Source organism: Triticum urartu, chromosome 6A (genome assembly GCF_056163025.1).
Source record: "Triticum urartu cultivar PI428250 chromosome 6A, HENAU_Tu73, whole genome shotgun sequence".
Classification (NCBI taxonomy): Eukaryota; Viridiplantae; Streptophyta; class Magnoliopsida; order Poales; family Poaceae; genus Triticum; species Triticum urartu.
The window spans coordinates 357887932-357914397 of record NC_141878.1 but is presented as its reverse complement, the minus strand read 5'-3'; the positions used below and the strand labels follow the sequence as shown (position 1 = coordinate 357914397).

At 46.3% G+C, this 26466-nt stretch overlaps 1 pseudogene; it reads left to right on the top strand.

Moving 5' to 3' along the window:
• The first annotated feature begins 15748 nt into the window (after positions 1–15748).
• LOC147965231 (uncharacterized) lies at positions 15749–16397 on the top strand (annotated as a pseudogene).
• Positions 16398–26466: the final 10069 nt, after the last annotated feature.

Below are 26466 nucleotides of genomic sequence, written 5' to 3'. Positions count from 1 at the left end.
TATCCATCTGTTTTCTCTCAATGAGAAGGGTGAATTGGATGCCATCTCTCAAATTCCAGTCGTTTGCGAATACCAAGACGTCTTTCCAGAAGAGCTCCCAGGAATGCCTCTGCACCGGCCAGTTGAATTCATTATTGAACTTGAGCCTGGCATGGAACCTGTGTGCAAACGTCCTTACAAGCTCGGACCTGAAGAGTTGAAGGAGCTGAAGAAGCAACTCGATATGCAAGAGAAAATGGGTCTCATCCGGCCTAGTTCTTCTCCGTGGGGTTGTGGTGTTGTTTTTGTGAAGAAGAAGGATGGAATGGACCGACTTTGTGTTGATTACCGTCCAGTGAACAAGAAAACCATCAAGAAAAAATACCCACTTCCCAACATCAATGAGCTGTTCGAACAACTCAAAGGTGCCCAAGTATTCTCCAAGCTTGATCTCCGTATGGGTTATCACCAGATTCGAATTCGTGAAGAAGATATTCCCAAGACAGCATTCTGAACAAGCTTTGGTTCATATGAATACACTGTCATGTCTTTTGGCCTCACCAACGCTCCTCCGACGTTCTCTCACATGATGAACTTCATCTTCAACGCCTACACCAATGACTTCGTTTTGGTCTATCTCGACGACATTCTGGTTTTCTCGAAGAACAAGGAAGATCATGCCAAGCACTTGCGTTTGGTTCTTGATAAGCTCAGGGAACATCAGTTCTACGCCAAGTTCTCCAAGTGTGAATTTTGGCTCGATGAGGTTCTTTATCTTGGTCATATCATCTCTGCCAAGGGCATTGCCGTGAATCCTAAGAAGGTGTCTGCAATTGTGAATTGGGAACCTCCTCAGAACGTGAAGCAACTCCGCAGTTTTCCTCAGTCTAGCAAGCTATTGCCGAAGATTCGTTGAAAACTTTTCTAAGATCGCGAAGCCTCTCTCTAATCTTCTTCAGAAGCACGTCAAGTATGTTTGCTCTTCGGAGTGTGATATTGCTTTCAACACTTTGAAAGAGAAATTGATCACTGCTCCAGTTTTGACTCCGCCTGATGAATCCAAGCCGTACGAGGTCTTTTGTGATGCCTCTCTCCAAGGTCTTGGCGCAGTATTGATGCAAGAGAAGAAAGTTGTTGCTTATACATCTCTCCAGTTGAAGCCTAATGAGAAGAACTACCCCACTCATGATCTCGAGTTGGCGGCAGTTGTGCATGCTCTTTTGACTTGGAGACATCTTCTATTGGGAAGAAGAGTGGACATTTTCACTGATCACAAGAGTCTCAAGTACATCTTCACTCAGCCTAATCTCAACCTCAGGCAAACTCGTTGGGTCGAAATGATTCAAGAGTATAATCCGAGTATCGAGTATACTCCAGGCAAGGCCAATGTGATTGCTGACGCTTTGAGCAGAAAAGCGTATTGCAACAGTCTGATTCTTAAGCCTTATCAACCCGAGCTTTGTGAAGCTTTCTGCAAACTGAATCTGCAAGTTGTTCCTCAAAGTTTCCTTGCCAACCTTCAAGTCTCTCCAACCTTGGAAGACTAGATTCGCCAAGCCCAGCTTCTTGATGCTATGGTGAAAAAGGTGAAGATTGGGATTGCCAAGAGCCAGTCCAAGTACAAGTGCTACCGCCTTGATGACAAGGACACTCTCTTCTTCGAGGATCGAATTGTTGTACCCAAAGGTGAACTTCGTAAAGTGATCATGAACGAGGCTCACAATTCTCTCCTCTCCATCCACCCTGGGAGCACGAAGATGTATCAGGACCTTAAGCAAGCTTATTGGTGGACTCGAATGAAGCGCGAGATCGCTCAATTCGTGAATGAATGTGATGTCTGCAGAAGAGCGAAGGCAGAACACCAAAGGCCAGTTGGTCTCCTCCAACCTCTTGCCATTCCAGAATGGAAGTTTGACCACATTGAGATGGACTTCGTGACTGGGTTTCCAAAGTCCAAGCGTGGCAATGATGCTATATTTGTTGTCATCGACAAACTCACCAAGGTGGCTCACTTTCTGCCTATCAAAGAGTCGATCACTGCAGCCCAATTGGCGGAACTCTATACCTCTCGCATTGTCTCTCTGCACGGTATTCCTCAAGTGATCTCTTCAGACCGTGGCAGCATCTTTACCTCGAAGTTTTGGGATTCTTTTCAGAAGGCCATGGGCACGAACATCTGCTTCAGCACAGCTTTCCATCCTCAAACAAGCGGTCAAGTCGAGCGTGTCAACCAGATTCTTGAAGATATGCTCAGGGCTTGTGTGATCTCCTTCGGCATGAAGTGGGAGGATTGTCTTCCTTATGCTGAATTCTCCTATAACAACAGTTTTCAAGCAAGTTCGGGCAAGGCCCCATTTGAAATTCTGTATGGCAGGAAGTGCCGTACCCCTCTCAACTGGTCTGAAACCGGTGAACGTCAGCTGCTGGGTAATGACTTAATCACAGAAGCAGAGGAAATGTGCAAAGTCATTCGAGATAACCTCAAAGCAGCCCAATCCCGCCAGAAGAGCTACTACGATAGTAAGCACCGTGATTTGGCTTTCGAGATCGGAGATCATGTTTACCTCCGTGTCTCTCCTATGAAAGGTACTCGTCGCTTCGGTATCAAAGGGAAGCTTGCCCCCAGATACGTGGGTACTTTCAAGATTGTCAGCAAGAGAGGCGACCTCGCCTATCAACTCGAGCTTCCTTCAAACTTTGCAAGTGTTCATGATGTGTTCCATGTCTCTCAGCTTCGAAAGTGCTTCAAGACTCCTGACCGCACAGTCAACTTCGAGGACATTGAGCTCCAAGAAGATCTCTCTTATCGTGAGCACCCAGTTGCTATTCTTGAAGAGACTGAACGCAAGACTCGCAACAAGTCAATCAAATTCCTCAAAGTCAAGTGGTCGCACCATTCCGACCGTGAAGCTACCTGGGAACGCGAGGATCACCTCTGTTCTGAGTACCCGGCGTTCTTTCAGTCCTAGATCTCGGGACGAGATCTTTCCGTAGTGGTGGAGTGTTGTAACGCCCCGGATATAACTTTCCCAATTTGTACTCCAACTCTTGCCATTTCCGACGTTAAGTTATATTTATTTCTCGGGTTCGGGTCTTTGTCTCCGTGTGTTGTTTTCTTTGTCATGCATCTCATATAATGTCATCATGTGCATTGCATTTGCATACGTGTTCATCTCATGCATTCGAGCATTTTCCACGTTGTCCGTTTTGCATTCCGGCGCTTCGTTCTCCTCCGGTGGTCATTTCTAGCTTTCTTTCGTGTGTGGGGATTAAACATTTCCGGATTGGACCGAGACTTGCCAAGCGGCCTTGGTTTACTACCGGTAGACCGCCTGTCAAGTTTCGTATCATTTGGACTTCGTTTGATACTCCAACGGTTAACCGAGGGACCGAAAAGGCCTCGTGTGTGTTGCAGCCCAACACCCCTCCAATTTGTCCCAAAACCCACCAAACTCTGCTCCATCTCCTAGAGCGTTCGATCACGATCGCGTGGCCGAAAACCGCACCTCATTTGGACTCTCCTAGCTCCACTTATGCCTATAAATAGCCCCCCGTTTTTGGATGTCTCTCCTCTTCCCGAAACCCTAAAAGGAAAAAAAATCAGATCTCCAGCCGCCGGACATGTCCGGAGCCTAGCCGGACACGTCCGCCGCGCCCCCTCGCCCACTCCCCAAGCGCCACGTGTCCCGCCGGATCCCTCAGCGCCGCCGGCCCGGGAACCCATCTCCGGCCCCCGAGGCCCGGGCCACCACCGCCGCCGCCCGGGGCTTCGTCCTCCTTCCGCCCGGCGCTCCTCCAGCCCGGCGCCGCCGCGGGCCACCACCGCCACCGCCCGGAGCTCGCCGCTCCGCTGCGGGCCTCCGCCGATCGGAGCCAGATCCGGCGCCGAGCGCCGCCGTCCCGCCGCCGCCGGCCGGCTTCGCCGCCCTCTCCACCGACCCCCTCGCCGCCCCGGTCATCTTCTCCCCCTCCGGCGTCGTCCTCCTTCCTGGTGAACATGAACTCTGGTGAGTGCATCGGGAACCGCGCTGGATCTGGATCTGAAAACCCTAACGGTTGACTTTTTCCCTCCGAACCCTAATTTTTATGCCTACTTTGACCTGCTGTATTTCTGCATCTGTAGCTCCGTTTTGTACATATAGTATATCAAAATGTTCGTCTCGACGAGTACATAATTTCATTCCATTGCATCTTTCTCATTTGAGTGCACCTTGATGCCCGAAATGCTGCTAGAAGGAGGCTTCGTGAGTTAATTGTCAGATCTGCAAGTTCATCTTAGACTTTTGTCATTTTTGCCATGATTGTTGTGTGCATGATATGCCTATGAGTCCTTCATATGTGTTGTTAAGAATCTTGTTATCTTTCCAGAGGTGCAACCCATGCATTTTTAGGATGTGTGTGGTGACTTGTGCAAGCTTGTAAAGTGACGCACCCGGTAAATCTGTTCTCAGGGACTTAGTAGTTTTCACTAAGTCTGGGATTATTTAGTTCATGATGCCATATGTTCTTGTTGTTTCCTAGTGATCCGTGCCTCTTTTGGGGATGATCAATAAAGGAGTTTTGTTAATCTTGTTATGATCTATCCATCCATATCTTTACTTGCAATTATAGAGCAACCTAGCTTGAGTCAATCGAGCTCTACTTTTGCTTCGTGGTGAATCTGGGCAGATCGTCAACTCGTTTGCGATTTTGCCGGCATTGTTGTGGTTGATCCGTGCATGCTATGCCATTGTTCTTGCCATGTCTAGCTAGCATTTTGTGTCTTCCTAATGGTTATATGCTTTCCTTGCCATGACTTGCACCGTAGTGAGTGCATCGAGCTCGTTTACATGCCTTCGTGAGTTATATTTCAGCATGTCTCAGTTTTCACTAAGTCTGAAAACTGATTGTGTTTTAGCTATGTTCATGTGCCCGTTAGTATATTTTGTGAACCCTTTTGGCCCCAGGTCACTTCGGGTATTTTGTTAAGCTTGTTGAGTAGCTCCATGCCATGTTCTTCCTTGTCATAATCATGTCATGTATCATGTTGTTTTGCTGCTCCGAAGAGGGCTTCACGATCTGAAATTTCAGACAAGTGTTAATTTCACTAAGTCTGGAATCTGTTTTGCATTTGCGTTTTTGCCATGCTTGTTTGAACCTCGTAATGGATGAATTGGCCGTGTCTCAGTGCTAGTCTTTTGTTAAGCATCTTATGTGCACCCCTGCCATGTATTTTGTTGTCATGTTTGGTGGCTGTAGCATGTTCGTTTCGTTGCATTTAGATGCCTACTTGCTGTAAATCGCAGACCGGTGTTATTCTTAAATCGCTTGCCATTTCCAAACCTTAACTCTGATTCCGATGATCTTTGTATCATTTTCAAGCGATTTCTTCCCCTCTTTCCAGTGGCACACTTGGTTTTCCAAGTTGAGGCCAGGTTCATGCATTTCCTGTCATATCTTGCATTTTGCATCCCGCATCGCATCCCGCATAGCATGTCATCATTGCATCTTATTGTTTGAGCTTGCACGTGGTTGATTGTATCCTTGTTGCTTGTTTGTCTTGTTTGGGTAGAGCCGGGGGACGAGTTCGCTAACGAGGAGCCCGTTGAGTTTGCTTTTGAGGATCCAGTCAACTCTGACAACTGTGCAGGCAAGATGATCATACCCTCGAAATCACTACTATCTTTGCTATGCTAGTTTGCTCGCTCTTTTGCTATGCCATTGCTACGATGCCTACCACTTGATTGCAAGCCTCCCAAATTTTGAGGATCCTTTTGGCTCAAGGTCACTAAGGGACTTTTGTTAAGCTCTTTGAGTAGCTCCATGCCATGCTTTACTTTGCCATGTTCAGGTCCTGTAGCATATAGTTTTCATGCTCTAAAGTGTGCTATCTGATATGAAATTCCAGACAAGTGTTAATTTCACTAAGTCTGAAATCTGTTTGCCAAATGCATTTTTGCCATGCTTGTTTGAACCTATTAATGGATGAATTGGCCGTAGCTCAGTGTTCATCTTTTGTTAAGCATCATGAATGAATCCCTGCCATGTATTTTGTTGCCATGTTTGGTGGCTGTAGCATGTTCGTTTCATTGCATTTAGATGCCTACTTGCTGTAAATCGCAGACCGGTGCCATATTTGAATTGCTTGCCATTTCCAAACCGTAACTCCGATTCCGGTGATCCTTATATCGTTTTCAAGCGATTTCATCTCACCTTTCCAGTGGAACACTTGGATTTCCAAGTCGAGGCCAGGTTCATTCATTCCTTGTCAAATCTTTCATATGCATCACATATCGCATCCCGCATAGCATACCATGTTTGCATCATGTTGTTTGAGTTTTCCCATGGTTGATTGTGTCCTTGTTGCTTGTTTGTCTTGTTTGGGTAGAGCCGAGAGACGAGTTCGCTAACGAGGAGCCCGTTGAGTTTGCTTTTGTGGATCCAATCAACTCTGACAACTGTGCAGGCAAGATGATCATACCCTCGAAATCACTACTATCTTTGCTATGCTAGTTTGCTCGCTCTTTTGCTATGCCATTGCTACGATGCCTACCACTTGATTGCAAGCCTCCCAAATTGCCATGTCAAACCTCTAACCCACCATTGTCCTAGCAAACCGTTGATTGGCTATGTTACTGCTTCGCTCAGCCCCTCTTATAGCGTTGCTAGTTGCAGGTGAAGATTGGAGGCGTTCCTTGTTGGAACATTTTTTTACTTGTTGGGATACCATTATATTGCTATGTTATCTTAATGCATCTATATACTTGGTGAAGGGTGGAAGGCTCGGCCTCTCGCCTAGTGTTTTGTTCCACTCTTGCCGCCCTAGTTTCCATCATATCGGTGTTATGTTCCCGGATTTTGCGTTCCTTACTCGGTTGGGTTATAATGGGAACCCCTTGATATTTTGCCTTGATTAAAGCTTTTCCAGCAATGCCCAACATTGGTTTTACCATTTGCCACCTAGCCTTTTCTTTCCCTTGGGTTCTGCAGACTCAAGGGTCATCTTATTTTAAACCCCCCCCCCCCCCCGGGCCAGTGCTCCTCAGAGTGTTGGTCCAAACCGTCAGCCGCCGGTGGCTACCAGGGGCACCTCTGGGCTGACCTACCGGAAGTTTAGACAATCTGAGTGTGCCCTGAGAAAGAGATATGTGCAGCTCCTATCGGGATTTGTCGGCACATTCGGGCGGTGTTGCTGGTCTTGTTTTATCCTGTCGAAGTGTCTTGAGTTACCGAGATACCGAATCTGATCGGAATGTCTTGGGAGGAGGTCTATTCCTTTGTTGACCATGAGAGCTTGTCATGGGCTAAGTTGGGACTCCCCTGCAGGGATTGAACTTTTGAAAGTCGTGCCCGCGGTTATGGGCAGATGGGAATTTGTTAATGTCCGGTTGTAGATAACTTGAACTTTAATTAATTAAAATGAATCAACCGAGTGTGTTACCGTGATGGCCTCTTCTCGGCGGAGTCCGGAAAGTGGACACGGTGTTGGAGTAATGCTTGCGCAGGTTGTTCCTTTAGACTCTCGCTCACGCTTTGCCTCCTCTTCTCGCTCTCTTTTGCGTATAAGTTAGCCACCATATATGCTAGTCGCTTGCTGCAGCTCCACATATATTTGCCTATCCTTCCTATAAGCTTAAATAGTCTTGATCGCGAGGGTGCGAGATTGCTGAGTCCCTGTGGCTCACAGATTCCTACTATACCAGATGTAGGTCCAGGTGATTCCGCTCCAGGTGACGACTATGAACTCAAGTGGGAGTTCGACGAAGACTCTCAACGATACTACGTTTCCTTTCCAGATGATCAGTAGTGGTGCCAGTTGGGGGTGATTGGGACCGTGTCGCATGTTGGGTTCTCTTTTATTTTGGCGCCGTAGTCGGGCCATGAGTGTTTGGATGATGTAATGTTATTTATGTTCTTGATTGATGTGGCGAGTGTAAGCCAACTATGTATCTCCCCTTTTACTCTATATATTGCATGGGATGTTTGTGATGATTGCCTAACTTGCGACATTGCTTTCAATGCGGTTATGTCTCTAAGTCGTGCCTCGACACGTGGGATCTATAGCCGCATCGAGGGCGTTACACAAGCCCTCCCGTAGAGCCATGGTCTCGTTGAGTTCTGCCCGCGTCCGTGCCTCAAGCTGCCACAGCTCGCTCCAGATCCGGCCGGCCTCTGCCAGGTCCCCGTTCCTATCGGGATCCCGTGACCCATGGACTCGCAGCTCCGCCGCCCCCTTCGGCAGTGTCCCCATTGTCGGCCCCTGCTTCCGCTGCATCAGGAAGCTGCAGTTCGAGCAGAGAAGGGCGACGCCTGCTGCCTCGTGCCGCTTGTCCGCATCCAGCGTGGAACCGCTCCATGTCGACCGAGCGAGCCTCCTCAAGGCCCAGCGTGCACGCGTGAGGCTAGCGCCTCCTCAAGGCCAAGTGTGCCCCTATCCTCTTCGTTGTGGGCCTCAGCCCAGGGTGAGCTCCCCACAGCCTCCTCTCTGTTGGCCCAACTTGCATCGGATTCGGCCCGTTGATGTTTTTTTCCTACCTGCGTATTTATCTATTATCCAGAGAAGACCTGCTTTGTAGAAAACCCCCTAAGCTTCATGCATTTAATTACTTCTCAACCGTGCATTGGTTTAAAATAATTTATATATGTAAAATTCTTAGAATCTTGTCTAGTTTCATAATATCCAACTTTCATGCATGTTTAAACTGTTGTTTGTTTAAATTTGCTAAAATGCCATGCTAAAATGCTTTAATTCATAACTTAATAACCGTAGCTCCATTTTAAATAATCTTTATATGTAAATGGGGTAGAAAATGTCTAGTTTAACATGGTGGCTTCACTTTGCATGTTTAATAACTCTAAAATATGGTTTAGGGAAGAACAGTACCAAATCCATAAATTTGCACCTAAGGATTCTCCAGACTTGTTGTTTGTTGTTCCGGCCTCATTTAAACTTGCCTAGATAGCTAGTTTTCATTTGCTTCACCTCTTGCCATGTTAACCAACATTTAATATTGTTGAGTACCTAACTGGGAGTGAACTAAATAATTGATGTGGTGTTTCGTCAATATGCAACTCGTTGCATATTGAGCTCCATTTAACTTGTAGGTTTGTTTGTGCATTTTTCCATGCCATGCCGCATTAAACCGGACATGCATCATACTTGATTGTGCATCATGCCATGTTTATGTGATGGTTGTTTACCATGTTGTTTGCTTCTTTCCGGTGTTGCTTCTTCGGGTTAGTTCCGATAACGTCGCGTTTGTGAGGATTCGTTCGACTACGTCTGTTTGTCTTCTTCATGGACTCGTTCTTCTTCCTTGCGGGATCTCAGGCAAGATGACCATACCCTCGAAATCACTTCTATCTTTGCTTGCTAGTTGTTCGTTCTATCGCTATGTCGTGCTACCTACCACTTTCTATATCATGCCTCCCATATTGCCATGTCAAGGCTCTAAAACTGTTGTTTGGCTATGTTACCGGTTTTGCCCAGCCCCTCTTATAGCGTTGCTAGTTGCAGGTGAAGACGAAGTTTATTCCATGTTGGAACATGGATATGTTGGGAAATCACAATATCTATTATGTTAATTAATGCATCTATATACTTGGTAAAGGGTGGAAGGCTCGGCCTTATGCCTGGTGTTTTGTTCAACTCTTGCCGCCCTAGTTTCCATCATACCGGTGTTATGTTCCTTGATTTTGCGTCCCTTATGTGGTTGGGTGTTATGGGAACCCCTTGAGAGTTTTCTTTGACTAAAACTCCTCCAGCAAGGCCCAACCTTGGTTTTACATTTGCCTAACAACCTATACCTTTCCCTTGGGTTGGCCAACCCGTGGGTCATCTTTATTTTAACCCCCCGGGCCAATGCTTCTCTAAGTGTTGGTCCGAACCGAGTAACTGCGAGGCCACCTCGGGGAAACTTGAGGTTTGGTTTTACTTGTAGGATGTCTCATCCGGTGTTGCCCTGAGAACGAGATATGTGCAGCTCCTATCAGGATTCTCGGCACATAGGGCAGATTTGTTGGTCTTGTTTTACCATTGTCAAAATGTCTTGTAATCGAGATTCCGAGACTGATCGGGTCTTCCTGAGAGAAGGAATATCCTTCGTTGACCGTGAGAGCTTGTGATGGGCTAAGTTGGGACACCCCTGCAGGGTTTGAACTTTCGAAAGCCGTGCCCATGGTTATGGGCAGATGGGAATTTGTTAATTTCCGGTTGTAGAGAACTTGACACTTAACTTAATTAAAATGCATCTACCGCGTGTGTAGCCGTGATGGTCTCTTTCCAGCGGAGTCTGGGAAGTGAACACAGTTCTTGTGTTATGCTTGAATTTAAGTAGATTCAGGATCACTTCTTGATCATTTCTAGTTCATGACCATTGCATTGCTTCTCTTCTCGATTTATTTGCATATGTTAGCCATTGTATATTCTTAGTGCTTGCTGCAGCTCCACCTCACTTCCCTTTCCTACCCATAAGCTTAAATAGTCTTGATCTCACGGGTGTGAGATTGCTGAGTCCTCGTGGCTCACAGATACTTCCAAACAGTTGTAGGTGCCGATGATACCAGTGCAGGTGATGCAACTGAGCTCAAGTGGGAGCTCAATGAAGATCATGTTCGTTGTGTTGTTTCATTTCCAGTTGATCAGTAGTGGTGCCCAATTGGGACGATCGGGGATCTAGCCTTTGGGGTTGTCTTCTTTTATTTTGGTTCCGTAGTCGGACCTTGTTTGTACTCTGGATGATGTATGTTTAACTTGTATTTGTTTGAAGTGGCAATTGTAAGCCAACTCTATATCCCGTTCTTATTCAGTACATGGGATTGTGTGAGGATTACCCCTCTTGCAACAAACCTACCATGCGGCTATGCCTCTAAGTCATGCCCCGACTCGTGGGAGATATAGCCGCATTGTGGGTGTTACAAGTTGGTAATCAGAGCCTTCCCCGACTTAGGAGCCCCCTGCTTGATTGAATCGCTGACATTGTTGAGTCCAGAACAAAATGTTTTGAGTCTTAGGATTATATATATCGGAGAGTAGGATTCTTTTTACTCCTCAGTCCCTTCGTCGCTCTGGTGAGGCCTCGTGACATAGAGTTTTGACTCTTCTCTCTTCAAATTTCACTAAAAAAAATTAGGATCATGCGGGTATCTTGGAATCGTTCTGATGGTTTTGTGACGAGAAAATTGTTCTTGGTGCCTCCTGACATTTAGGGGTTGTGGCAGTGTCCCGGGGAGTTGAGCTCCGAGGTGTTGTCGTCACAATTTTATTGTTGCAGTTCTGGAATACCTGAGTTTCGCCGACATCGAAAATCTCTTTTATGCAGTTGTTAGTGAGATAACCTCGACTCCACCTAGTACTGGGGCGGGAGTTCAGGAGTATTGCCATAACTCGTATAACAAATGCTTTTCGAAGATTGAGGTACACGATTTCCGAAGGTTTCTTGGTTATGTGTTGAAGGATGGATACAACTGGATGTTGGGATTGTTAGTTTGGGTGAGATATTATGCTTCCCCTGTATCCCCAACACCTGATTGCATAACCAGAAAGTTTCGGGAGTTTATAAGTGGGAATTCAAGTATCACGTAGGAATTCTTTCCAACAGACACATGATACGATATGGGATCTATCATATGTTTATTTCGGCTTATTCTACAAGCCAATCCTTGTTTTGTTTTGTTGTGGTATTCGAGTTGCTTCAATGTCAAGTGTTGATTCTGTACCTTTCCTAAGCAGTGTTCTCATACTCCTAAGTGAATACTAATCCTACATGATAATCAAGATTGTCATGTCAATCCTTTTCAACTAGCGTGTTTCTATTCAAGTGGATCCGATCATTTTCAATATCCGCAAGATCAACTCAAAGTCTTCTCAGCGTTATTTTTTGCATCCGTCCCAACTTGCCTTTGTTTTCCCCGCCGTCCCACCCTTTTTCTTCAAGGACTTGGATTTCTTATTCAAGTATCCTTTTATTGTTGCGAAGCCTCTCCATTCTTTTCTGTCAATGTTCTTATCCGGTGATTCTCAGGAAGATACTAAGGAAGCTTCAAGTTCATCATTCTCCGTTCTCCTTCTTCTCCGGTGGATTCAAGTCAAGCTTTGTCGATCATATCCTTCCCTCGGTTCAAACGTTTTCTCATTCCGGCACACTTATTAATCATTCACTTCTCGGTATTCAATTGTTCCGGAGTGCTGAAGATATCTCAGAAGATTCATGTTTCCACTCTATATTCATTCAAGCTCTTTCGAGATTGTTATCTCACTCAAGCCATTTAATTCAACCGGTGCAATCTCTCTTTTAAATCGTTCAACGGTGTATCTTTTGAGTGGGCCCTAACCGACATGTCTTTCTCCAGGATCTTACCTAACGCTTCTAATTTTCTCGGAGCTATTATGAAATCTTCTAAAGTTTGACGTAAGAATGAATTTTCATCAGTCAAATGTCTTTCTCCAAGATCTTTCAAAATTCTTTTCATCGTTGGTTCAACCTTTCTATTTCTTCATTTCGGAGTGTCTCAACAATTCATGGTGGTGTTTCTCATCGTCATTCTCAACATTTGAAGACCGAAGAAGAGTTTTTCCTCCAAATCTTATTCGTTCTTCCAAACATGCGTAGTTCAAGCTTGATGCCATCCTCTCATAATTGTTTTTGATTGTGAGAATTTTTTTCACCCATCTGGAGAAATTCAGGAGTCTTTTCAGTTTGATTCTCCGAAGACCATCATTTCGGGTTAATTCATTCTCAGCTTTTAGATCTCATTCTCCAAATCTTACTGGTGCATCGTTCAAATATTCTCTAATCAATTCATGATCTCTTTGTTCTCATGTATCTAAATCCTAGCAAGTATCTTCATTCATTTTCCAATTCTTCCTGGTGAATTGTGCTTTTGATACTTTCATGTTCAATTCTTACAGTGGTTCGTTCAAGAGTTCTCTTCCTTGGTTGTCATATTAATTCATTCGTTGTTTCAATCCTACCGGTGATTCGTTGAAGACCTTCTCAAGAGTAGGCTATATCTCTCCTGAATCCTTTCCAATGAGAATGAGTAGTATGCCAAATCCATTGTGTGTCATCAATTTAATTGATGAAGGATAAGCATAATGTAATTCTTATTCTTGTTTCATCAAGTGAATTCAAATCCTTAATTTGGAGGTTCATCAAAATTCTCGGTTTCAATTGTTTCATCTTTTCTTTTCCCGGAGTTCCAAGCTCTCATCATCACGAAGATCCATATAAATCATTACAAGGCTTCACTTTATGTTCTCCACTTCTCTTTCTTTTTTTATCATCCTTTTATTACCGGAGTTCTCACGATGGCTCAACATGGTGGTTCATCAAGGATTTAATTCCTTCTCGAACTGTTCATCGAAATTCTTTTCAGAGGAGCTCAAGTATTCTTCATCTTGCATTTCAAAGTTCAATCCCTTCTCCCTTATCTTTTGAGGTGGCATTATGTCATTCTTGATAATTTCCCTGCGTGTTTCACGATTCACAAGTTATCAAGAATGAGGTATTTTATATCCATCAATATCTTCAATTGAGTTATCTTGGGTTATATTTCACCTAAAGCTTTCCCTAAGGTTTTTTGCTATTTATGGTGCTTATAAATGACCCAAGTTCTTCATTTATCCTTCCGGTGAAATAAGTTTCTCGTCTCCTTATTGATATCAATCCAATCTATTGTTTTTCGTTAGTGGAAGAATTTCACCTCATAGTTTTGACATGTTTTTCCATAAGCCCACAACAAGCTTACTCTTTTCGTTGTTGGTTTTCCAACAACTCCGTTCAACCTTTTCTCTTTCAATTTTAATTGCGAGAGTTGTCATTCGTCTTCTCTGTTCTTTTTCTTTCCAACCATCTAGTTTTCCGTTCATTTGTTCCAGAGGCATGGTGACGTTGCTCTCTTCGTCCCATCATCTCGTTTTGCCAAGATCATGCTCTTTCCTTTGCTTATCCATTCAACCGGAGTGTCATGCCCTCTATTCAAGTTCTCTCATCTTATGAAGTTTTCCATCCCTTCTCAACCAGAGTGTTGTCTGAAATCGTTCTTACCCCTTGTGCCATTCTTTCAATAGTTCCGGAGGTAGTGTGTTGTTGATTTCATCAAGTATCATCCAATCTTCCCAAGTTCATATTCAATTCCTTTCATTTACAGTCGGAGTGCTGTCCAAATTATATCATTCTTATTCCTTCTCTATCTTGTTTTAACCGGAGTGTTGTGTCTATCATTCCTCTTCTAACCGGACTCTCATCCAAGTGCTTTCATTTTGCCAAGTTCATATTATTGCCTTCCGTTTCCAACCGAGGTGTTGTCGTAATCGATCATTAATCCCTTGTACATCTCTTTCAACCGGAGCGCTTGCATGTACTTCTTGTCCATTGCAACCTTTTTTTCTTATGTCTTTCAACCTACAAGGTTCTAGTAATGTTCTATGTTCCTCTTTTCTAACGGAGTGTTTTCAACTTTGGTCATCTTCGTTGTTTTCTTTCTTTCAATTCATTCAAGCTTGCAAGGTTCTTTGGTTTCACTCAATTGTCAAACAAGCAACTTTGTTTTACCTTTTCTCTTCCTCCTCCGTTTTCCCTCCGGTGCCATCCTAGATCTCGGGACGAGATCCTCTCATAGTGGTGGAGTGTTGTAACGCCTGAGACCATTGCGCCAGGTGTCTTCCAGTTATTCACCGTTGTTGTCTTGTCATTTGCTTGCGGGTTGCATTTCATCATGTCATCATGTGCATTGCATCATCATGTTTTTTTGAAACTTGCATCCGTCCCGGTCGCCCCGTTCTTTGCGTTGCCCGTTCTGAGCCCAGACACACTTGCACGCGCCCGCGGTATGTCCGAAATATTATTTTATAAGTGGCTAGAAAATGCTCTCGGAACGGGATGAAAGTTGGCATGCGGTGTTGTTATGTTGTGAGTCGGTCGCCTGCCAAGTTTCATCGCATTCAAAGTTCGTTTGACGCCCCAACAGTTTACTATAGCGGCAATATAGCCTGTTAAACGTCGGACGTTTCGGTCCCCGAAACTGCTGTCGGGCATCTCTCTTCTCTCTCTTTTCTGAGCCCATCAAACCCCTCACCTTCGTTGACCGTTCCGAGACCAACCGGGTTATCGATTCCCTCTTGTCAAACCACCTACTCCCTCTTTGCACAGTGCATCGACCCCTCGCCCATGTCCGAAACTGTCCCGAACCCGACCCGCTCTATCGTTACCAACTGGTCCGGTTCATCCCCAAACATCTACAAAACATCACCGTTTTCTTATTTGGACTCCCTAGCCTATTTTTCCTGACCGTCCGGTTTTGATCGGAGGAACGAGATAGCCCCTAATCTAACCCACACCCACCTACTATAAATGGCAGTGCAATCATTGGACCAATCCCTAATTTCTATTGATCCTCCTAGCCGCCGCCGCTCCTCCCGTCTCTTCTTCCTTGGGATACACCCCGCATCCACCTCAATTTCCCTAATCCTCCAACCAGAGAGCTCCTCTAGATACTCCTCTTTTCCCCGCTCACCTCTCTCGGTTGCCTCTTCTTTTGATCCATCGCCGCGCCTTCGTCTCCTTCAAACAGTAGCAACCCCCACGCACCCGTGATCCCCTCTGCCTTGCTTGAGCTCGCCGGGGTGCGGATCACCATGGAACTCGATCTCCTGCGCCTCCCCTCGTCCAGAGCCTCTGCCCGAGCCCCCCATGCCTCGTCCTCGCGCCCGAGACCCCAGTTGAACCGAGCTCCTCCTCCAACCAGAACGAGCACCGCCGCCGCCGTTTGGAGCGCCGTCGTGCTGGAGATGAGTTCCTCGTGCCCATCTCTTCTCCCTCCTTCCATTCTTCTGCCCCTCCCTCACATCTCTCTCCCTCTGTCTGCTCGTACAGGGAGCTCCAACGCCTCGAAGCTGTAGCGCCACCGTCGAGTCGCCATGGCCTCAAACTCTTGCCGTCCCGTCCACGCCTTCCCGGAGAGGCTCCGCCTTCACCAAGTCACGCTTCCGCCTGGCCCTGCTACCGCTGCTGCTTCACTGGAGAGTTCCGCCGCGCCAAATTCCCCTGCTTCCCCTTCGAACCGCACTGCCGAAGCCTCAAGATCCTGCTGCCAAGCCCTCCCGTAGCGCCATGGTCTCATTGATTTCTACCCGCGTCGGTGCCTCAAGCCGCCGCAGATCGCTCCAAATCCGGCCGGCCTCCGCCAGGTCGCCCGTTCCTAGCTGGATACCGCGACCCATGGACTCACAGCTCCGCCGGCCCCTTCGCCGGAGTCCCCATTCCCGGCCCCTGCTTCCGCTGCATCGGGAAGCTGCAGTTCGAGCAGAGAAGGGCGACGCCTGCTGCCTCATGCCGCTTGTCCGCATCCAGCGTGGAACCGCTCCTCGTCAGCCGAGCGAGCCTCCTCAAGGCCCAGCGCGCCCTATCCTCTTCGTTGTGGGCCTCAGCCCAGGGTGAGCTCCCCACAACCTCCTCTTCGTTGGCCCAACTTGCACCGGATTCGGCCCGTTGATGTTTTTTTCCTGCCTGCGTATTTATCTATTATCCAGAGAAGACCTATTTTGCGGAAAAAAAAACCTAAGCTTCATGCATTTAATTACTTCTCAACCGCACATCGGTTTAAAATAATTTATATATGTAAAATGATTAGAATCTTGTCTAGTTTCATAATATCCAACTTTCATGCATCTTTGAAATGTTTAAACTCCTGTTTGTTTAAATTTGCTTAAATGCCATGCTAAAATGCTTTAATTCATAACTTAATAACCGTAGTTCCATTTTAAATAATCTTTATGTGTAAATGGGGTAGAAAAATGCCTAGTTTAACATGGTGGCTTCACTTTGCATGTTTGATAACTATAAAATATGGTTTAGGGAAGAACAGTACCAAATCCATAAATTTGCACATGAGGATTCTCCGGACTTGTTGTTTGTTATTCCAACCTCATTTAAACTTGCCTAGATAGGTAGTTTTCATTTGCTTCACCTCTTGCCATGTTAACCAACATTTAATATTGTTGAGTACCTAACCGGGAGTGAACTAAATAATTGATGTGGTGTTTCGTCAATATGCAACTCGTTGCATATTGAGCTCCATTTAACTTGTAGGTTTGTTTGTGCATTTTGCCATGCCATGCCGCATTAAACCGAACATGCATCATACTTGATTGTGCATCATGCCGTGTTTATGTGATGGTTGTTTACCATGTTGTTTGCTTCTTTCCGGTGTTGCGTCTTTGGGTTAATTCCGATAACGTCGCGTTTGTGAGGATTCGTTCGACTACGTCTGTTTGTCTTCTTCATGGACTCGTTCTTCTTCCTTGCGGGATCTCAGGAAAGATGACCATACCCTCAAAATCACTTCTATCTTTGCTTGCTAGTTGTTCATTCTATCGCTATGTCGTGCTACCTACCACTTGCTATATTATGCCTCCCATATTGCCATGTCAAGCCTCTAACCCACCTTCCTAGCAAACCGTTGTTTGGCTATGTTACCGATTTTGCTCAGCCTCTCTTATAGCGTTGCTAGTTGCAGGTGAAGACGAAGTTTGTTCCATGTTGGAACATGGATTTGTTGGGATATCACAATATCTATTATGTTAATTAATGCATCTATATACTTGGTAAAGGGTGGAATGCTCGGCCTTATGCCTGGTGTTTTGTTCCACTCTTGCCGCCCTAGTTTCCGTCATACCGGTGTTATGTTCCTTGATTTTGCGTCCCTTACGCGGTTGGGTGTTATGGGAACCCCTTGACAGTTCTCTTTGAATAAAACTCCTCCAGCAAGGCCCAACCTTGATTTTACATTTGCCTAACAACCTATACCTTTCGCTTGGGTCGGCCAACCCGAGGGTCATCTTTATCTTAACCCCCCGTGCCAGTGCTTCTTTAAGTGTTGGTCCGAACCGAGTAGACTGCGGGGCCACCTCGGGGAAACTTGAGGTTTGGTTTTACTCATAGGATGTCTCATCCAGTGATGCCCTGTGAATGAGATATGTGCAGCTCCTATAGGGATTATCGGCACATCTGGCTGCTTTGCTGGTCTTGTTTTACCATTGTCGAAATGTCTTGTAACCGGGATTCCGAGACTAATCGGGTCTTCCCGGGAGAAGGAATATCCTTCGTTGACCATGAGAGCTTGTGATGGGCTAAGTTGGGACACCCCTGCAGGGTTTGAACTTTCAAAAGCCGTTCCCGCAGTTATGGGCAGATGGGAATTTGTTAATGTTCGATTGTAGAGAACTTGACACTTAACTTAATTAAAATGCATCTACCGCGTGTGTAGCCATGATGGTCTCTTTCCGGTGGAGTCTGGGAAGTGAAGTTGGTTCTTGTGTTATGCTTGAACGTAAGTAGATTTAGGATCACTTCTTGATCATTTCTAGTTCACGACCATTGCATTGCTTCTCTTCTCGCTCTTATTTGCGTCTGTTAGCCACCATATATGCTTAGTGCTTGCTGCAGCTCCACCTCCCTACCCTTTCCTACACATAAGCTTAAATAATCTTGATCTCGCGGGTGTGAGATTGTTGAGTCTTCGGGGCTCACAGATACTTCCAAATAGTTGTAGTTGCCGATGATACCAGTGCAGGTGATGCAACTGAGCTCAAGTCAGAGCTCGATGAAGATCATGTTCGTTGTGTTGTTTCATTTCTTGTTGATCAGTAGTGGTGCCCAGTTGGAACGATCGGGGATCTAGCATTTGGGGTTTTCTTCTTTTATTTTGGTTCCATAGTCGGACCTTGTTTGTACTCTGGATGATGTATGTTTAACTTGCATTTTTTGAAGTGGCGATTGTAAGCCAACTCTTTATCCCGTTCTTATTCAGTACATGGGATTGTGTGAAGATTACCCCTCTTGCGACAAACCTACCATGCGGCTATGCCTCTAAGTCGTGCCCCGACACATGGGAGATATAGCCGCATTGTGGGTGTTACACAACAGTGCAAGCATACAACAAAGCACGAGCCCTCTACGCGCTAAACGAAACTACTCACTTCAGAATACATGGTTCTATCCTCATATCGAGAATGAACTGACAGACTGATCTACTTGCAGAAATAACTGGTTCCGCGGCTGAGATCAAGCTGAGGGTTTGGTATGCTGGGGCTCTCCGGGAGGACGAAGACTGATCCAATCTCCATCTTCATCGTCCGACAACACTATGGGTTGGGGTTCAGCCACTGGGGTGTGGCTGAAATTGATCCAAGCATATACTGCTGGTGGATCCGAAAAAGGGTCTTGTCAAGGGTGATGATGTTTGGCCGAGGCCACAACACCAGCTGAGAGGGTGGCCACTGGATCGGATAGCATTGGGTGAACCACTTGACATGCGACCTTACGAGCCTCACGGTAAGCTTCCTTGACAACTCGCGCCACATCATTGGCCAAGGTTCTGAATTCGGCAAGCATCTTTGAAGTCATCATTCCCTAGGCAATAATATACTGCACCAGGAGAGCGATTGCAGGGTCATTCCCTTGGATCGAGGGGGTGGTTGAATTCCTGATGCTGCAGCAATGGGGAAGAAACAGAACTCCCTTCTCTCTGCTACTTGCGAGAACTTGGTTCGGAGGTATAGGATTGCCTCCACATCAGCGGACTGAATGGCCAAATCAGTGGTAGCCATGGCTCTACCCTAAAAAACCAACGGCTGGCCATCTGCTGCGGGACCGGGGCTGATGTGCACCCCTGCATCATAGCGATGAAGGTGAGGAACGGGTGTTGACTGGAGCACCAGGTAGTTGGGGCTAGCATCATAGCCAAAGGCTTGGGTGAGCATCTCAGCAAGAAGGGGTGGAAAGCCACCATGGTTGGTGGCGCTGCTGCGGCTGTGAAACTTGGTAGTTTTGAGGGTGCTAGCCATGACTAGAGTGTTACTAGCTAGGCTTCTCTGCAGTGACATGGCCGAATGAGGAGTGAGCGATACGGCGAGCGGGAAAAGGGGGCTTTTATAGGCAGCTATGTGGGACATGCCCGCATGGTGTGGCCCCTTTCCCTTAATGGCGAAGGGCAAGCGGTGCGGCCGACCAGAAAGGATGTGGTTGCTACTTGCTCCACGGATAACTAGGCGGGGACAACGGGGTGAGGATGTGTCAGTCCCGACTAATCCACCTGTGGATTAATAGTGGCCATGCCGGATGCTAGGGATGAGTCAAATCCCTTAGGGTAATGACGGTTTTACTGGTAGCGGTGATCTAAGACTTGGATAACCTATGCCAGCCTGGCTGCTCTAATACCATGTCCTGTGGCACCCCGATCCGCAGGGAGCAGGGGGCCTTCGCACGTCGGCCCAGGATAACACCTGGCGCATGACAGGTCTATAATACAACATTCTAGGTACAATAATATTCATCAAATACATGTGCATAAGCTTACATCATTGATGAATACAATCATCTGGCATAGCCCTACGGCTATTTAAATGGCAGTGGAAGCTTATTTAAAATGGTGGCGGAAGTCTTAGTTTGGCAGCATAACAACTCTGGCTGGGCTCCACAACTCACAGGACTGGCAAGGTTACGGCCTAGCACGACGGATCAAGCGAACTACTCGGGTATGACCTACAAAACTGGCATGACACGCCAGGTCAGTACATTGAATGTACTTGCAAGACAACCAATTACATAGCATCCAAACAAGCAGAAGACAAGGCAAGAACCAAGCGCATGCAACAACTTATCTCATATCAATTACTAAACGTGGCATGATAAAAATATCAACTAAGCATGAACAACATCATAACATCTACTAACATGCCATTGACATGGCATATCAAAACATGCTTCTAACAAGGTAAAAGCAAAACATAACCTATCATCCAATCATGGTGTAATTAATTGAAGCATGGCATGGCATCATGAAATTATGCTAAAAATAAACTTCCGATCACATTCAATGCACACATAACAGGTTTAATCTTATGCAATCATGTTCTGTTCTGACATGGTTCTTTAAATGCAATATATTACTCATGCAAGGCAACCAAAATTTGTGCACTGAGTCCCTCGGACTCTCTTACCAACGGGTTGCCTTGCAACCAAACGGTGATCTTTCCGGCGATCACAACCAAACCACCATCGTGGTCTTGACCAGAGTAACTCGTGATCCTTACGGTGATCACAACCAGTCCAACAATGATCTTTCCGGCAATCACAACCACGACCAACACTTGGTCTCAAACGTGATCCTTCCGGGGATCACTACCATGACCAACACTTGGTCTCCAACACTCACCGAGACCTTGTCTCGTGATCATACCAAAACATCGCTGTGGCTTCTCACAACTATCTCATAGTCCAAGTCACCATATTCTTGTTATCACATATTTATTTACTAACTTAATTATTTCAGGTTTATCCTCCATTTCGACCAAGATCTGATAGTTGGACCTACTACGAATTGTGTTGCTATCGACAGACTTTATATACACTCTACAGAAGTAGCACACTGTACCCACACCACGGAACCCATGGCCTCGCATTCCCAATCGGGTGGACCAACGGCATAAAAACGAAACCGACCTACTGCCATGACACTCTCCCGGTCACTCCGACTCACTTCCCAACTAGGCTAGTCCTGGGTGGCCTCGTGTCTACCAAAGACACACCGACCGCCGTTGTGGCCAAAACGTCCCTCATGGGGACCGCTACAAAAAATCCCAACAACTAGCACACAAGGTTATGTCCGCCTACCTGATCAAGGTAAGCACGCCCATAACCTTCCCTAGTTGGAGGCACCGACAAGAGGCATGACAATAGACCGCATTAAGGCCTTCCCCCAGACGCAAATGTCGCTGTACTGACAAAGTTTGATTTGGTGGCACTATGACTCGATCCCATCGATTACGGAGGAGGTTTCTATTATTAAGTCATTTTAATTCCTTCTCCATCATCATGAACACGAATGCAACAATGAGCATGGAGCATACAAATGCATGAACAAAATGTTGAACTTCTCAAGTGCACAACTATAGCATAAAGAACATGACAATACCAAGTAATAAAATATCAACGGTGAATTGCAATCCTCATAACATTTTATAACGATGACTTGAAAATATAATAGAGTAGTGACATGGCAACAACAACATTCCAACTAGCATGGCAAAGATATCATGAAAACACAAGCATGCATGATAAGCATAACAAAATGATTGCAACCGAAAACGATAAGAAACAACTGCAACTACACACACACAAGGTGCAAGAAAAGTCAACATGCAAGTTCGGGGCTCATGATAAGAGGTTGGCTTGCCTGGGGGTCGAGAAATACTCCGGGAAGAAGTGCGAAACGATCGCGGAAAGATTTGCTGGAAACAGTTCTCTCTCGGAGGGGACTGTTTACAGGCAAGGGCAAAATGGTCATTTTCATTATGGGAGAACATAATGAAAATGATACCAACGGAAAGAGCTCGATGAACTGAGAACATGAGCGCTAGAATCACCTAAATCGGAGTTGTGGTTGCAAAGATACGACCGTTTGAATGACAAGGACTAATCTATAAAATCAATATTCACAAACAGGCCCTTGTCGGTTAAAACAGAAAGCGCACTAAGGAAAATACGTTTTCATAAAAGGCAACTCACATTACTGACCGCAGGCGACAGAAAGTACGTTTTCAAAAAATGAAAACACATTTCTCTCTAAAGCACGGTGGAGTGTGCTTTTGGTGCGGCGAAACGGCTTCGCCGAAGGGCGCTGCCACTTATCCGACGTGGCGCTGGGCCAGGCCCTTCGGTCGCCGATAGGTGTGGCCGCGCGAGGAGGGGCCCGCCTGGCTCTGGCGTCTTCAACCTCACGCTCGGGCTCGCGCCTAGCCGAGGGAGGAGGACACCCCGACGGCGACTGCTGGCGAGTCCGACCACGGCGGGGGCCGTGCGACCTACCCAGATGACCAGGGAAGGGAGGCGCATCCAGAGGTGGTAGCCGCTGCCGTCGACGAGCGCCGGACAGAGAGCAGCAGGGCCTGCGGCGGAGAGGGGGCTTCGGTCACCGGCAAAGTAGGGGCTACATTGGAGGAGAGGAGAGGCCGAGGCCACGGGGAGACCCGCCGGAGCATGGGGGATGCGGTGGTGGTGGAGGAACGGCGAGGGGAGGCTCTGGTCGCCGAAATCAGAGAACGCCGGGGCGGCAGCCATGGCTATGGGGAGGGGGCAGAGAGGGGCTCCGGGAAGAATGAGCGCTTGGGGAGGCGTAGAAGAGGGCGAGGGAGCTGCTGATGAGCTCGGACGAGGCGCGGACGGGCTATTTATAGCCGGGCTAGGGGCACCCAAGCACGGCACCATCGAGCGCGTCCGGCCGCGGCTCTGCCATGCTCAGCAGTCACGGGGAGGCACATGAAGGCGACAAGGAGGGAAGCAGACGAGTGCCAGAGAGTCACGGAGACGAGCAGCGCTCGAAGACGAACGGAGGAAGAGGACACCGGGGAGGAAGGCGACAATGCACAGGAGCACACTGTTCCGGTCGTTGGCACGGCTCGCCGGAAGAAAACAAAGAGGGCCAGAGGTCCAGAGGGATGCTGGCGTCGAGGAGGAGCTGTCGGCATTAATGGCGAGGCCAGAGACGGTCAGAGCAGCACTGCCGACAAGAACAGTGGCTAGACCACCGTTTTGGCTGGCTACACTCATGGTCACCACAGACAGTGCGCGCTCCGGGGTTTTTACTGAGACCAGCTCATGTCTACCGCGTAGTACTTCGTAGATAGTGTTACTACGATAAGTATATGGGCAGAGACAAACGGAGCTGAGTAACCCGAGCTCCACAAGTTTTCTGTTACAAACTTGGCCACACTCCAGAGATTAAACCAGAGAGGGTAAAAGGTAAATTTGATGTCGGGGAGGCTTAGGGTAGAAAGGACTACAGTCCTAGTAATTTTTAGGTCATTTGGTCAAATATTTAGCATAGCTGTTGTTCAACTGCCAAATCTGACCCAGAAATTGAATCAAGAAGGAGCACTCACTAGGAGTGAGCAATTTTGCTAAGACTTTGCAAAGCCTGATGATTTGGGTATATAATGATGCTGTAAAAGTTTCATACCAACTGGACTTGCCAAAATGGTACTTCCTTCACTGCTATCATTTCTTTACAAAAACTTCAAAAAATCCTCAGGGCAATTGGCTAGATGAAATGAGCCAAAATCTTGTGGAGATAGGTTGTATGGATATGAGAAGGCCTGGGAATATTTTCAGCCATAATGGGGCAAGATAAAATGCACTTGCTTCACAAACTAAGAAGTTGGACAGAAACCAAGAATTGCTCCTATGCTCACATAGTTCAATGAAATGAACTGAATTTGGGTGGAGGATGACGATTTGAGATACTTGAGACGATGGAAAACTTTCATCCCATTTGGAAACTCTATGAAGGTACTTCCTGCACCAAGTTGCATTCTGGTCAAAAACTTTGAAAAATAGCACAGGGAGCTAGGATGAATGGATTGAGCTCATATTTGGCATACATGGGTTATTTATCAAGGTTAATCACCCTGCCAAATTGCAGCTCCATTGGAATTAGGAATAAAGCACTTCTTTTTCAAAATTTTAGAGAAGGCAAAAACTTGCATTGGATCTTGTGCCGGATCATGAGATTAGGGTGGAACTAGTGATTATATAGCAAGGACAAGCTCCACAATTTATGTGAGAATTTTCCTGCAATAAAAATAGTAGTTCCTTTGGAAAATGACAGAAATGCAATATTGGCATTAAATAGAAAAAGGCAATTTTATTATTTAATTATGGCCAATATATTTGCCAGGGCTTGGATTAGGCATAAGTATCAACTCCACCAATTTCCTTGAATTTAGGAGATGGCTAGCTATGCCTTTGGATTTTATTCCTCACAAAAGCAAGAAAAGGAATAAATCGCAATTCAAAAATATTGCATGGGACCTAGCAATATTTTTGCATATCCAAGGTTTAGAAAGGTAGAATGGTCTCTGGGAACAATTGGAACGAACAAGAGATCAAGGAAAATGATGGATCCTTTGTAAGCACAAAAGGGCATATCCAAATTCCAAAAATTTGGAATTAGGCTTTGAGAGAGTTGGGATGAGGTCTTGCCCACTGAAAAAGACATGAGCAAGGTTTTGAAAGGCTGAAATGACAAGAAATCTCAGAGTCATCCAACAAACTTAGGAGAAAGATTTTGAAAATGAGTGCCAGGAGAGAATAACATCACAAAAATTGATAACCCAATTTTGGGGCTGTTATAATTGGAAGCCTATATTTGGATATCGGAAGTGTTCCTTGTGAAATCGGGATTTTATCGGAGTACCGGGGGTTACCGGAACCCCTCGGCGGTTTAATGGGCCAAGATGGGCCTTAGTGGAGAAGAGGAGGGGCAGCTAGGGCAGGCCGCGCACCCCCTCTCCCTCTAGTCCGAATTGGACAAGGAGGCGGGGGGCGGCGCCCCCCTTTCCTTCCTCTCTCCCTCCTCCTTCCCTCTTCTCCTAATCCAACTAGGAAAGGAGGGAGTCCTACTCCCGGTGGGAGTAGGACTCCTCCCTGGCGCGCCTCCTCCTGGCCGGCCACCTCTCCCCCCTTGCTCCTTTATATATGGGGGAAGGGGGCACCTCTACACACACAAGTTGATCGCAAAGATCTCTCCCAGCCGTGTGCGGTGCCCCCCCTCCACTATAATCCACCTCGGTAATACTGTAGCGGTGTTTAGGTGAAGCCCTGCTGCGGTAGCTTCATCAACATCATCACCACGCCGTCGTGCTGACAAAACTCTTCCCCGAGCTCTACTGGATCGTGAGTTCGCGGGACGTTACCGATCTGAACGTGTTTTGAACGCGGAGGTGCCGTACGTTTGGTACTGAGGATTGGTCGATCATGAAAACGTACGACTACATCAACCGTGTTGTCATAACGCTTCTACTTAACGGTCTATGAGGGTACGTGGACGACACTCTCCCCTCTCGTTGCTATGCATCACCATGATCCTGTGTGTGCGTAGGATTTTTTTGAAATTACTACGTTCCCCAACATGGTTGTCTTGCTATACTTCCCATGCCCTTTCTCAACAATGTTTGCCTCTTTTGATTTTATGGATTAGGAATCTTAACTACTTGATTCGGCTTTTTCAACCGAAGCACTTTTAGTTTCCGAATCATCATTCTTTTCACTGGTTATATCAATTGGCAACACTTCTTTTCTTTGAGCTAATTCCCTATCAATTCTCTCTTGGCGAAGTACTTGCACCCTATCGCGCAAAGCTTTAACTCCCCTCTCAATCTGAGCCTGCTCTAGGTTAGTTTGCCCCCCAATGCTTTTAGAATCTTTCGGCAATGAAGTGTTAGTGTTGCCAAAATTTTGCAATTGTGTAGGGGGTGTATAATATGCTCCGGTACTAGGTGGAGGTGTATGCACTACTGTATAACCATATGCTCTTTCGCCAATCCTATCAATGAATGTAGTTTCATGTTCTTGCAAAACTGTAGCCTTTATTGCAGCATAATCAGGAAACAACCCATTTTCATATTGTTCAAGGCAAAGAGCACTAATTCTCTTGTTTTGTGCCAAGCTC